General features: G+C 43.2%; 1 protein-coding gene across 6 annotated transcripts in view; it reads left to right on the forward strand.

Annotated features, from left to right (window-relative positions):
• Nucleotides 1–13,548, forward strand: part of ADGRF5 (adhesion G protein-coupled receptor F5) — a 76,600-nt gene that overhangs the window by 32,737 nt on the left and 30,315 nt on the right. The gene's annotated exons all lie outside the window — the stretch shown is intronic.

The following is a 13,548-nucleotide window of genomic DNA, read 5'->3' on the forward strand; positions in this document are numbered from 1 at the left end:
TCAGAAAACATTTACACACTAAAGGTTTTTGAGAAGTATCTAGTTGGATATATAGCCTCTAGCTCATGTTGGAAAAGAAAGATGAATCTTTGGTATGAGAGGAAACTTCTGTTTGCAGGTTAAAGTAGACATGAGGGAAATTTTTCACTATGAGAACAAGCATTGGAATTATCTCCACAAGGAAATGGTGGATTCCATTACACTGAACACTTTTAAGATTCAGCTGGACAAGGTTTTGGGCCATCTTGTCTAGGCCATGCTTTTGCCAAGAAATGTTGGACTAGGTGATCCTTGTGGTCCTTTCCAACCTGGTATTTTATGATTCTATGATTCTGTGGTTTTTGCAGGAAAGAGCAGTTCCTGCAGAGCAGAGAACTCACTGTGACCGGTTGTTAGTAATTACAGTACTATATTTGTATGTTATAATGCTGCACTGGTGGACTTTGTTAGGGAATTTTTGACTGTATTTGCAGCCTATTCTGAGGGCTTGTCTAATTATGGTGGTGGCCTGTGAGAGAGTTTTCACTCTGACAACCATGCTATGACATGGCAACCTGATCTGGTTGAAGATTTCCCTGCTCATTACGGCGGGCTTGGACTAGATGATCTTTAGAGGTCTCTTCCAACCCAAACTGTTCTATGATTCTATCATTCTATGATTCTATGTTGTAATCTTAATTCATGATTTCTACACCCAGCCCGTATCTTCTCTCCAAATTTTTGTTTATCCCTGTGGAAACCTGTGATGAATTCTGCCCCAAAGCACTACCCCCCTCTCCATCACAACTCTCATCCGAGCAAGCCAAACAAGATGGGAGTACTGGGTCTGGCTGGGACAGAGTTAATTCTCTTCATAACTGCCCACAGTGTGCTGTGTTTTGGATTTGTGGCTAAAACAGTGTTGACAGCATGCTAATGTTTTGGCTATTGCTGAGCTGTGCTTGCACAGCATCAAGGCTTTTCCTTTGTTATAGTCTGCCTCTGTAGTGAGTCAGATGGGGGTTGGAAGGGGCTACAGCTGGGAAAACTGAACCAAAATCACAAAAAGGATGTTTTAAACCATGTAACATCATGTTCAACAATAGAAAACAGTGGCAGGATTGTTTTCCAAGGTCGTCATCGCTTGGAAGCTTGCTGGGCATCTGTATGCATGTGGAGGTGGGAGTGATCGCATTCATGTCACTTATTTTTTCCTTCCTCTTTCTTTTATTAACCTGTACTTATCTCAAGCCACTAGTCTTATCACTTTTTCTCTTCCTATTCTCCCCCATCCCACTGGCAGGTGAGGAGCGAGTGGCTGTGTGGGTGCTCAGCTGCAGGCCAGGGTCAACACACCACAGTAACATACCTAGCCCACCTTTTAGACACCATCTAATAGACCACTTTTGAATAAATAGAAGGTTTTTCCCAGCCCAGAAAAAAAAAAAAAAATAATACACCTTTAACTCCCCTGTGTCATCTCAATCAGTAATACTTGTGTTAGGAAGAACTCAAAGGTCACCTAAAATTGACCACTCCAGCTACTGAAATCCTTCCCTCTGGCTGAACGGTGAGCTGTGTCTCATCTGCCTTCTAGGTATTTCTACAGCTCTCCCTTTATCAGGTTGTTAGCACAAGCACTGATGGGTCATTCCTGCCACAGGTTCCCTCTAAACACCCTCTGAAATAGGGACAGCTACTTGTTTGGCAGCAGAAAACTGAAGCACAGAGATAGTGAGCGTCTGCTTACGTGGCTGGTTGCTGTAAACCCAGGTTCTGCCTAAACGCACCTCAAGAGGAGAGAAAAAGCTGTAGCTGCCCAGGTTTGAGGATGCCTGTGAGTAGCAGAGCTGTATGTGTTCCCCATTTAAATCTTAATATGAAACATTAATTTCCAAATGCTTTCCCCAAAAACATAATAGAGCTGTGATCTAGTATGTAATTTACTGTCCTCGGAAATGCCTCAAAACGGCAGAACTTCCCCCAATTGTTCACGCACAGAGGAAAAGCTCTCCTAGAGTTCCTGCTCCGGCTCGCTCCTGTGACCACAGGCTTGGCCCTCGACAGCCATCAGGCTGAGTGTGTAAAAACTATCTTCATTCCAAAGCTGTCCCTACGTGCCTTACGACAGGCTGTTCACAGCATGCCCCTTGCTCCTGAAATTGTTTTACTGTTCCTTCTTGAGAGAGAAATTCTTTAAATTCCTGCATGGGGTCCTTAAAATCTGGGTTGATTGATCCTATGGCTGAGACCCCAGATAAGCCTGTGCATACCTCAAGTCTCTCCAGCTGTGAAACAGGACTGATGGCACTTCCTTCCTTCCTCTCACTATCCGTCCTGTTTCAAACCTACGGCTTAAAATGTCAAATTGCTATTCATAACTACTGGACCTTGTCTCAGTAAGGACACTCAAGATGTTAGAATCATAGAATCATAGAATGGCTTGAGTTGGAAGTGACCTTAAAGATCACCTAGTCCAACTTGCTGCCATGGGCAGGAACGCCTTCCACGTTGCTCAAAGTTCCGTCCAACCTGGCCTTGAACACTTCCAGGGATGGTGCATCCATGACTTCTCTGAGCAACCTGTTCCAGTGCCTCACCACCCTCATGGTGAAGAATTTCTTCCTTATATCTAACCTAAATCTCCCCTCTTAGAGTTTAAAGCCATTACCCCTTGCCCTATCACTACAGGCTCTTGTAAAAAGTCTCTCTCCAGCTTTCCTGTAGCCCACCTTTAGGTACTGGAGGCTGCTATGAGTTCTCCCTAGTACCTTCTCTTCTCCAGGCTGAACAACCCCAACTCTCTCAGCCTGTGCTCATAGAAGTGTTCTGTGCTCCTAATGCAAATCTGGCTCAAAAGCTGCCTGCTCCTTTCCCAAATGACTTATTTCTGGCCAGCTCTGTCTCAGCATCGTAGTACCAAACTTGACAAAGACCTAATCCATCTGACAACATTGAAGGGAGGCTTCCCTTGTCCCTAAAGTAAGTGCAGATGCTTCCGAGGATGTTGAAACAGAGGAGATTCCTACTGAAGTAAGGCTTAGATTGCCTGTATAGTCAGTGGAGAGAAACTTAGGTGCCTCTGAAGATTTGCCATGAGAGATGCCACCAAAATTAGCCACTAACCTCATCTCATCGAGGGCAGAGAAGCTAAAGAATATTTCTAATCTTGAAATGTGTGTTTTACCTTAGGGCATGCTAAGATTAGAAGAAACACATGCGACAGCAACCGTGCAGTGTGATAGACTGGAGCTGTTCCCTAACCCTGAGGCCATCTGTCAGGGCAGAGTTCTCCTCCATATTGCCCAATCTCTCCTTTTTTCCTCTAAAACAAAGCAGGCTAGGCTGTGTGGGTGACTGGGAACAACACTTATTCCATACTGTGCATTGAGTAATTTCTGTGAATCTTAGCATTGGCTGAGACAGGGAACAGACCAACTATTGACTAGGTCTCCCAGAAGGACACCTCAGCAGCTCATCTACTCTGGCCCTACAGCTAGTGGCAGGTGTTTGTTTAAGCTCTCCAAAGGCATCCCGGGACCTAAAAAATGTCACTGCCCAGCTCAGTGTTGGATCTAGTGAGTAAACCTGCTGTCAGGTGCAAGTTAGCTTTGCATTGCCATGCTTTTACACTGTATGAACCCAACGTGCACCACTGGTGTTGACAAGGTTGGACAATCCCTGGCCTAAATCTGAAGTGTGATGTCATTTTGAACCAGGCCAGGCATCTGTCCGAAATCTAATAGTCCTTAAAAGTGTTCTGAACATCAGTAAAACAAACTAGTCCCATCTATGTTGATCATATTCTGTCTTGATCTCACACCTAATGCCAATGATGAAGATGAAAGAGCTCTGATGATTTTGAAGACGTTATAGACAAATGTAGCCTTCGAGGAAGTTAAATACTATTTAGCATTTCTGTGGTATCCTGTGCTCTGAAAGACAGACCAGTACAAAAATAGTACATCTGGAAGTGAGATCAGCAGAGCAAAATAGAAACAATTATTTTTTCTCTCAGGCTTGATCATTACAAAAGGGAATAATGCGATAGGGACAACAGAGACCTGCTTTCACTGATCTAAGGGATTTCCCTCCATCTGTATGATTCTTTGTGCAGAAGGTAGATGCTATTTTGTACTTCGACATCTTTTGTTGCTAGGTGTGACAGGCCAGGCCCTCAGGCAGGAAACTCCTGCTGTCCAGAGAGGGGTTATACAAACTCCAAATGGCTGACACCTACACAACTTGCAGTAGCTTCCTACACAGCCAGCTGTGCTTGCAGCAATAACAGGAAAAAAATCAAGAGGTTAATAAAATGAAATGAGCAGGAAGCACGTGGTCATCAGACTTTCTATTACTTCAGTCTATAGAAGTAACCCGTGGCTGGCCTGACTTAGGGACCTAATCCAAAACTCATTGAAGCCCATGGAAATTCCACTTCAACGGATGTTGTTGGACCTCACTCTTTACTAAATCGATATGGGAGTACAAGGAGTGTTCCACCTTCCCCGTACTCACAAGGTGTTGAGATCCAAATCTCTTGCTTTGTTAATACTGGTTGTGAGACAGGCCAGACACTAATAACTGCAGATGGTCCAAAAAGAATTAGAAAAAGGGAAAGTTCATGACTACACCCATTCTCTCATCCCAGCCATCGGAGGTGAGCAAATGTGTGCTGGCATGTGTTTTTGCACAGCTTTTTGAAACATGGTACCCAGCTATGTGCAAAGAGCTGGAGTAGTAGAGTGGAACTCATTGTTTCACATTTTCTTTTTTTTTTACTTCGTTTCTTCTACAAATCCTCAACATGAAGGTCAAGTAGCAGCCTTTAGCTGGAGTTGAGAAAAACCTCTTGAGCATAGGTGAGGAAGAAATGCCAGGAAGAAGTCAAGAACTGGGATGGGCTTTCTTTTTTATTCTTTTTTCCCCAGTAAAGCACTGATTTAAATGTCTTTTTCACTTTGGTTTCAGCTACTACTATTTTCAGCCTGACAAAGTAATGTGCCATGTGGCCTGGGGAGCATTCATCCCTTCGCTTATGAGTGCCATGGCACCTATTTGCATGCAACTACCCCATGAAAAATAAAGATTGACCCTACAGTCCCCCTGGGAACTCAACCTCTGCTTAAGTCCTACAGATCCCTTTGCATCCAAACCAGCTCAGCCCCTTGCACCACGCAGGGCCCAAAGCTGGAATAACAGTTCGTCAAACATCACAAAGTATCTCACAGCCTGTTTATTGCCTGTTTGAATCCTTATCACCAAGCAGTTCGATTTGGAGTCCTTGATTAATTTGTGTTTATTTTATTTTTGTTCGCATTCAGATGTGTTATCTAAGGTCAGTGCAACTTCCCCTGACCCCCCCCTTTCCCTTTTAGCCAACTCTCCCATGAAATATTGTTGTGCCTGGGTGTGTGTTTCTTAAAGTCATTGTGTGTTTTATGTCTGAAACAAACATTGTCTGATCATCCAACTTATTACGCACTACCCAAAGGTCATGTTTTATGCACAGACGGGAAACCTCTTCTATTGTGGCTGAGGAAGAACAAACTGGATGGTCACTGAAAACAAGGGCTTTAGACCCAGAGATCAAGTCTCTGAGAAAAATGCTGTTTGGAAAGGGTAAACCAGGGCTCAGCTGCTAGAAGCTACTGGGCAGCCATGGAGCTAGACTGTCTTGTGCCATCCATGTGCCTGCTCCCTTCGCACCTTCTGATCTTTAGCAGCTCCTTGTTCCCCTCTCCATGAGTCCTTCACCTCCACACATCTCATGGCACCATAGACCTTTAATCCAAAATGCCTAAAGGGATGCAGAGTTATTCAAGCCACAGCGAAATGCTGGCATGGGGTACAGCTGAGCTTAATTAAGTTCAGAAGATATAGCTCAACTGGAAAGGTGCAGAGCAGAATAAGTACCCAAGAAGTGGGATGGCTGCTGTGCTAGAATGATATAGGAATCGTCAGCCTAGACAACTGATGGGGAATTTAAAAGTGATATATGCTGTTACGAGGCCACGAAGAAAAGGTGCCATCCAGTTTGAAACTTAAGGACCAAACCTGACCCTAATGAGTGGCAGATGCAAAGCAAGCAAAGAAGATTCAAACCTCCTTGCTCCTGGATGTTGTGGATGTTGGATACTTTCCTATGTTTTCTTATAATTTACTTCATGTTGTGTAAGCTTCATAGGCTGTCAAGGGCTATTAAACACCAAAGTCTTGCCTTTGCCTCCTGAAGTCCCTCTAGCTCTGATTGCCAGCAGTGGAAAGAACATGCTGAATAGTTCTGCAACATCATTATTTTGGTTTTGTAAACCTCTTCTCTAGAGCCTCTGCTGTAGCTCACATTTGACAAGAAGTGACTGGGCTAGAGGATACTTGGATCCAACCAAATATAAGTCCACTTATGGCATTAAGCAACCACTACCCGTTAGAAAGGTCGAGTAACTGTCTCATTGTGAGCAAAGGAGTAAAACCACAGAACTACCTGCTTTTACAATGAGGCTTGACAAACCTCTAAAGGAGAATATAGGAGGCTGACCACACAGGGGGATTATAGCCTCAGTGACCCAGAACATGTCTTACAGCCCTAGGAGAGGGCCAAGAGCTGAGGCCATGGACTAATACTCACCTCACAAAAAACCCTGCTGGTTGACAATATCTTGCAGCTACAGAATTGTTTCTTATCCTCCTCCCATTGATGCTAAAGGTGTGTTCATCTCTACTTCAGCATAAGTGAGGCCATATTCCCGGACACAGAATAAAGAAGTTTCAGCCAATGGAAATGAAATACCTCTTCCTAGGATGGCTGTGTGAGGATGGATAACTCTGTATTCTAGCACAGAAATGCTTGTTTCAGTTTATACTTCTTCATTCATAATCCCTCAGCAAAGAAGCCACACCAGGGTGGGTGCCTCTTGAGTTCCCATCATCAGTTATTTATAGACATTGACAAGATCCCCCTGTGCCTTTCCTTTTCCAGGCTAAACAGTCCCAGCTCTCTCAGCCTTTCCTGGCATGACAGATATTCCAGCCCCTTAATAATCTTTGAGGTCCTTTCTGGACTCACTCACTCCAGTATGTCTATGTCTCTCTCGTACTGGGCAGCTTGGGAACTGGACACTGTGCTTCAGACATATCCAGAACCAGGAAATCTTCTCATAATTAATTCTGGTATCAAATGAAAAATGTCCCAAAGACTCTAGAAAGAAGACAACGCTGGGAATGCTACCAGATGTGTCTACCTGTAAGAGACAAGAGAGTGGAAATCTGAGAGTCAAACAGAAGGAATAAGGTGGAATAAGTCCAGTCCTGCTGAGTGAATAGGTTACCTGAGCTGAGGAACCCAAGTAACAAGACACAGGGCTGTGTGAGTCTCTAGAAGCAATCTGGCCATCAGGCATGAGCTACCAAGCCCTGCTGCAAGGGATAATACAGCATGTCCACTACATATTACTTCTGGGTCTGGTACAACCCGGGTGCCTCTGCACCACGTTACACTAGTAAGGTCATCAAAGCCATAAGCTACATGGGCATCATCTCCCTGCCAAAGATGGAGATATGTACTCTGCAGAAAGTTAGACTTCAGTAGTCCTTCCCTGTCCCAACACAGTGAAATGTCTCTAAGGGCTGGTGAACTTTGTTACCTAGTCCCATGAAAGAGGCAGGCCAGAGGTCTAGCGCTGGTGTGGTACCTTCCCAGACAGGTCTGCTGTGCAGCTAACCAGCAACCGGGACAGTGCTAATGTCTTGCCAAATATGGCAAACTGTTTCACACCTTCCTCCTTCCCTGAATTGCCACTTAGCCAATAGCTATCACAATTAATGCTTATTCATGTCCGAATACCCTCACTGATCCAGCAGGTTGCTGTTTTCCACTGACAAGCAGCAAGTCTAACTGTGAACTGTTCCAGCAGGGCTAGGATGATGTACTTACCCATGGTATTTCAAAATGATCATGGAAAGTTCTGTTGGCTGCTCTTAGAACATTAGAACTGCTTGAAGGATGTCATAATTTGGCCGTTCAGCCAGACAGTATTTTCCGTACTCTCAATTATCTGACTGACTGGTTCCTATTCCTATTCCAGCTACTGTGCCTCGCAATCAGATTTGCAGAGTTATTTTCTTCTCATAGGAAGCCCTGCTTGGTCATGGTATGAATTGACCCTGATCTGCAGATAGCTAGGACTAAATTATTTTAATTTTCCATGTACACTGTTTGAGTATGTCAAAAGGTCATCAACAATTCATAGGAAGGCTTACAGAGGAATAGAGGAATTTAAAGTTATAAAGTCAACAAGGAAGTGTTCATGCTTCATAAGCAAGGATGGAAAATGTGACTTGATGTAGAAGAGAGTGTGAACCAGAATCCTTCTATGGAATATCATTTAGGGAAAACCTTTGACAAGGCTGTAGATACAGTTCAGCTCCTCTGTGCTTAAACCAGTGGGAATGTTGTGCTGGAGTGGTCCAGAAAGAAATTTTGGAACTTGTCAAAGATGGATATAGCAGAGTCCAAACACAGCTCTGAGTACACAGTTTGATGGTCTTGCATGTCTCCTCTGAAGGCCTTTGAACTCATTCATTGCACAGAAATTGAAGCAGTGTAGAGAAACAGAAAGAGGTAATAGGAAGAGGTCAATAAACTACCTACCTGGTGCCCCATCACCACAAACACACAAAGAGGCAGAAACAAGGACTCTTTTCCATGTCAGCAATTTTATAGTCTCTTCTTATAAACCTCCATTGAAAAGAACTTTGCAGCTGCCCTGAGAAGCCTAATTCAGTGCTTCTGACCTTTACAGTTACACATTTTACATATTCACCAATATATTTATCTTTACTTCAGATTGTCCAATTTCACAGCATCCTTCATCCAGCTGTCGTGAACATTTATGTCGGTCCTTTACCAAGTGACAGACCGTTATTGTGTCCTTACCCAAGTCTCGTCCTATCTAATCTAAACCAAACAACCTCCAATCTCTCGACAAGGTCGTGGTTTGCTCATGTCTTTGCATTCATGTGGCTCTCCTTTGGATGCTCTCCAACACATCAACATCCAGACACACCTCTCCAGCCAAGGCATCAACAGCATCAAGTAGAGTACTTTTGTTACCTTCCAGGTCTTAAATTAAAAAAACACTTGTTAATAAACTTTAGAATGAGATTAGCCTTATTTTCAATAACATCAGCTGAGTGGAGTTAGGTAGCAATTTGCTAGGACTCCCTCCGGATTATTTTCTGCAAGACTAGAGCAGGCAAAACAATATAAAATCATGTGAGAGAGATAATAAATGAAGTACCAGACATTGACAGATTCACCTCAAAACCTTTTGTCTCACTGTAATCTACCCGTTAATTCCAATATGCTCAGGATACACTCTGTCCTCCCATTTCTGAAACATACCTCTCTGAGAGGCTGACCATGCAAAATTCAGACTCAAAAATAATAAGAACAGCAAATGGTGTAAGAACCTGCAGTGTTGCATACAGCTTCTGAGAGGTTTTGCTATCTTTTTCTGAGTTTGGGATACAAGTAACAATGTGATTTGATTACACAAATTGCCCAGGTTAGGTTCTAGAGATGAGACTGAAGTGTTAAAAGCCAGGACTGGAATAAAGATGGGTGAATCAAGAGGGATGTATCTTGTTAAACTTCATTTCTAAGTTGTTTCCACATTTGCTTTGAACAGAATCTCTGAGGTTGCACCTCTGTGGGAAGATTACCCTGGTCTATTTTGTTCACACAAGGTGAAATGTGTTCTCGTGTTGTTGTAGTGTCACATTTCCAGTGAATTACAGGGTCAGTGCAGCTCTGCCTTGTTTTGGATGAGTGCTGCTTGTTCAGAGCAGGCGTCCTCTAGAACACCTTTTTCTTGCTTTCTTGAGCCTGTGATTGCTCTCTAAGTGCAGTCTCAGATGCTGAAACTTAAAATGTTCTGGGGTTGAAGCTTTAAAAGTTTAAAATCCAGGAAGTTCACAGTTGCTGGTGACATGACAGTAAATGATGAATGCATACAGGAAAAAACAGCAGGATGATCAGGACATTTCCCTGTGCTCACATACCAAGTTGATTACATACCTAATGCTCTGACACTGTGCAATTTTCAGATTCTCCTGCAAAGCAAACCAAGATTTCTCATCTGACAATCCAGCGTCTGGACCAGACACCATCTTTTAAGGAATCTTTTCACCTTGCTGACATTCTTTCCCATTCTGCCTGCAGAGAGAAAGGTGGTTTCATTTAGTGCTGTAGATGTAGCCTCGTTTTTCTTCTTGTTCAGGTTCCTGAACCAAACTGATGTCACTGCAACAGTGGGAACAAACTCTAGGGACAATGAGGGCATCAATCACGCCAATTTCATCACCTCAAAACTGCTGAAGAAAGGCAGGCTGAGGGCTGATTCACCACATTGTGGGGAGGAGCAGGTGACCAGGTTTGCAGAAAAAGGAACAGGAATAGGCTGTATTGCTGCCAAGGACAATGCAACCTCCAGCTGGCTCACTGGAGAGAAGTTTAAAATTACATATTGTGATGTCCTCAGTATCATTAGTAATTGCCGGCACCTGCAAAGGCCGCAAGGCAAACTTTTCTAAACATGTGTTTTGCTTTCTATGAATCACACCTGGCAGGAAGCAAAATGCTGTGACATGTCTTAGGGCTTTTAGAAATGGAGCGACCAACACACCGCGGACAGCTGATAGAGGATTCAAGACCTGGCCCAAGCTCACTGTGACGCAAAAATGACCACTACTACTCTAGTCAGTTAACACTGAAGGTAACCCAAACTATGCCCAGTGCTGCTGTGACAGCTGCCACTCCTGCTGCCCTGAGACAGCCCACGTCAGCTGGCAACATGGCCCTATCGTAACTGCTGGACCAGCCCCAGTATCACAAACCCTCAGTTTGGGAAGTAGTGTCAAAGTGGGAAAGACATGTCACTTTATCAGGTACCTTATTGACTTTTTAACTTCTGTTTTCCTTCTGCTGTGTGACAATGAGTGGCATTTACAGCTTGACTCAGTTGTTTACCTTGGAGACGTGTGCCCTTTTGGCAAGCCTTGGTGTGTCCCACATGGCCTTCAGCTGCTGCACGGTGGTTCTGGAGGTCCTGGGGTACATCCCATGAGTCTATTGCCCCCCATGGACTTGTTATGAGAAGGCAGAACCCCCACAGGGCCCATTTCCAGTCTGCAGGGGAACAGGAACTCTTTCCATAGACCTATTGCCTGAATAAATCACTGTTTAAAAAATAATCACCCATAATATGAGTTTAATCCCCGGCTTTTCCACAGACACTTCCACAGACACAGTGTCACTTGCACTGATATGGAAACAAATTCCATTGACAAACCATCTGCGATAAAAAACTGTAGGGACAAGGGCCCCATTGTTCTCTGGAGAGATGTCCCGTGTTTGTGCACTGGGTTTCTGGCTCCGGAATTTGTTCAAGGTCAAAATGGACAAAACACATCGGAGTTTCCTCCAGTTTCTGGGGATTTCTTGCTCTTCCATCAGAGTCATTGGTCTGCATCTCTGTGCAGCTTCTCCGAGGGCACCAACGCCAGGTCCAGCCCACAGCGAGTACGTTGCCAGCTCAGGTAGGAAAACTTTAGGGTTTTCCTCCCTTGGCATTTTAATGAAAGCCCACGATCATTTTACCATAGCTACAAAACATGATTTCACTGTTTTCAGTCCTCAACACCCTCCTTTGTTAGAACAAAGCAGGTGAGTAACAGCAGTGGAACAAGTTAGTCCACTTGATAAGCTAATCTGCAGATAAGACACTGAAGGACTTAGATCAGTGCAGGGAGAAATAATGAGTACTACCTGATGAATAGTATCAGGAAATATTTCCTCTTAAAATGCCTTGTGGGTTTTCTGCAGCGGCATCTCTGATCAGCCTTGCACTTGAAAATTACGTGCAGGTTCTAGTGGCGACTTGTTTTCTGGGCAGTAATAACATGTTCAGCTAATTACACAAGTTCCCGCATCTTGATTTCCCTTTGAGAGAGCAGCCTGGGCTGCAGTATGAAGCAGAGGGTGCTTAAGATGGATCTAATTAGATCTTCTATTCGAATCACCTGAGAAGGTAAACCATATTATACTTCTATGCGCTTTCATTATTTTTTAAAACATATGTGGTGGTAACTGTTGTGGTGGGTGGATTTTCAAGAGAGGGTGTAAATATTTTGCAACATGTATGAAAAAGAGAAACTTAGAGAAGAAGTAGAAATAAGGTCATGTAGATCATCTGTGTCCTGGGTTAAAGTGAGACCTTGCTATTTACGTCTAGGAATGTTCTGCGCTTTAGAGTTAGCTGTAAACAACATTTTTCAGCCTGAGAGCTGTGGAGAAGAAGAGATTTGGTAGCAAACCTGGGCTTCTCTAGCTCTCTGGGCCTTATAAGTCAAAGATACTTATTGCCTTCCAGGAGACAGTTTGTATGAGAAATGATGGATGTGTTCATATATCTTCTGTTTTACCATCTCAGGGTTGATAGATACTTGGGAGATTGCTTGCTGAAAAATTTACAGCAATTCTGTTTTCAACAAGTCATTGAACGAACAAGGGGAGCAGCCACATTACCTGAGAAGGACATTACATTTTTCCTTATTTCCAATTTGATATTTGTTTGCTAGTTTTCTGTCTTTCTAGATTTTAGACTCTTAAATAGCTACCAAAGTCCGAGTAGAATCATGGTTCTAATTTACATTAGTTGTCCTCTATATGGTTTACTATGTATACAATTAATGGGGCGTTTAGTCTCAGCTACATGGTTGCACAAAGGATGTATTTGAAAATAGAGGCTAACCCACAACCTTTGAATATTAATGCAAGTTTGTTGACACTGCAAATGATACATGCAAAACTGTAGCAGATGCTGTTTAACCTCATCATAAACTTTGTTTAGTGATATTTTTTCCTTTTATTATCTGTAACCAATGAAACACAAGTTCTTTGTACAGATTAAGCTATTGTACTATATGCTGTGAGCATATGCTGCATATACAAAACTATCAGAAATCTTTGTTTTGTTAGTGTTTCTATTATTAAGCCACTGTCTCAAAGACTTGTGCCACAGGTTATAACTTGGCACTGTTTCCCTCTTGATTCATTTTGATTCATCTTGGTCTTGAGATCAGCCAGATCCATAGAAGACTTGAGGTTGTCACAAGTGGATGATATCTTCAAAACAGCAAAATAGCCTTTTTTGTGGAATGCTGGATATACTGATGGACAGTCCCAACAACTGAAGAGACACTTCCTTTCTCTTACCTTTTTTTTTGTTGTTGCTTTTCCACAATTTTGACAGCTATTCATTTGCTGGATTTTGGGGCAGGGGGGGAAAGATGTTATGAATCTATGAAATGTCTTGATTTCTGGTTATTCCTACATAGGTTCATAAGAGCATCTTATGGAGCATCTCCCTTATGACAAAAGGCTGAGGGAGCTGGGTCTCTAGCTTGGAGGAGACTGAGGGGTGACCTCATTAATGTTTACAGATATATAAAGGGTGAGTGTCACGAGGATGGAGCCAGGCTCTTCTCAGTGACAACCAATGATAGGAC

This window comes from Streptopelia decaocto, assembly GCF_964273445.1.
Source record: "Streptopelia decaocto genome assembly, chromosome: 3".
Classification (NCBI taxonomy): domain Eukaryota; kingdom Metazoa; phylum Chordata; class Aves; order Columbiformes; family Columbidae; genus Streptopelia; species Streptopelia decaocto.